Source organism: Grammomys surdaster, unplaced genomic scaffold, assembly GCF_004785775.1.
Source record: "Grammomys surdaster isolate TR1022 unplaced genomic scaffold, NIH_TR_1.0 242, whole genome shotgun sequence".
Taxonomy (NCBI): domain Eukaryota; kingdom Metazoa; phylum Chordata; class Mammalia; order Rodentia; family Muridae; genus Grammomys; species Grammomys surdaster.
Window position 1 is genome coordinate 3,576,525 of NW_021604687.1, and position 1,598 is coordinate 3,578,122.

Sequence of the window (1,598 nt, forward strand, 5' to 3'; positions counted from 1 at the left end):
CTTTGAATATTTGTTCAAAGTTCATCTCCTCAGAGCATGACACTGTGTGTGAGACATGAGTGTATGTCATTTGCAAATTTTATACTGCAGAGAATTTAGTGTGATAGCTCTTTCCCTGACCTTCATGGACTTAGGTAGGGTCAGGCTGCTTCACTGGTACTATGCAAGGCTGGTCATGTTCTGAAAAAATATATAACGAATCCCAGTTGAAAAAGAGTCCTTTGTTGCAGTTTCTAGTGATTTTTCATGACATAAATCATTCCAGGAATGTGACATTTAGCATACCAGGACAGCTGTTTCTCTTACTCTGCTTCAAAAGTCGGACTCAGGAGGAATGATACTGGCTATTGTCCACAGGAAGGCAGATGTAGTTCCTTCTCTCTCTCTCTCTCTCTCTCTCTCTCTCTCTCTCTCTCTCTCTCTCTCTCTCTCTGACTTCCTTCTCCTTCTTCTTTCACCACAGGAAATCTTCATTCCAGAAGGAAAATAAATTTTACCACGATATTTATGGTATTTTTTGTTGTTAGGAAAACTGTCATTTATTTCCATGTTTTGGAAGTATGGGGGGAAGGGGTTAAATACTTTAAACCTTTTTTTTTATTTTGTTATTTTTTTCAGTTCCTTCTTTTTATTAACTCATACACAACTACTTGTCTTCTGGTTTGTTGAAGCAATAAGTCAGACAACACTTGCCACAGTAATGCCTGTCAAAGTGGCTACCCATCAAAACTCCAGCACCACATTCATCAGAAGGACACTCTCAACAAAGTCGGCTGACTTTGCCATTTTCATCCACCTTATAATATTTCAGCACAGCCAACTTAACCTTTTTCCTCTTATGCTTATTCTTCTTGGGAGTGGTGTAAGACTTCTTCTTCCTTTTCTAAGCACCACCATGAAGTCTCAACACAAGATGAAGGGTAGACTCCTTTTGAATGTTATAGTCAGACAACATCTTCCAGCATCTTCCAGCTGCTTACCAGCCAAGATCAACCTCTGCTGATCAGGAGGAATTCCTTCCTTATCCTGGATCTTGGCCTTTACATTTTCTATAGTGTCTGAGGGTTCAACCTCGAGCGTGATGGTCTTCCCCGTAAGGGTCTTCACAAAAATCTGCATCGTGGCTGCAGCTCCACCAACGATGGCAGATCTGAAAAGGACTTTAAAGCATTTTTGTCATTACTGTTGTAACTCTAAGATTAATTCTTTGTCTAATATATATACATATGTATATATATATACTAGAGTAGCTATATAGGAATAATTATGTATATTAAATATATAAGTATATATTTATATAATATATATTAGACAGAGTAGATATATAGAAATAATTATGTATATTAAATATATAAATATATATTTATATAACATTATAAGTATATAAATATATATTAACATTCATATACTATATATAATGTACATAAATATAAAATATATATTTACATTTAAACATATATAATATATACAACATATAGTAAATATATGTTAGATATAGTAGATTTATAGATAATATATATAAATATGTATTTATTTGTGTATTATTTATAATATATTATTTACCCATTATACATAAATATATAATCATATATAAATAT

At 33.1% G+C, this 1,598-nt stretch overlaps 1 pseudogene; it reads right to left on the reverse strand.

Annotated features, from left to right (window-relative positions):
* Nucleotides 1-631: 631 nt before the first annotated feature.
* Nucleotides 632-1,155, reverse strand: LOC114627096 (annotated as a pseudogene).
* Between the last annotated feature and the right edge of the window lie 443 nt (nucleotides 1,156-1,598).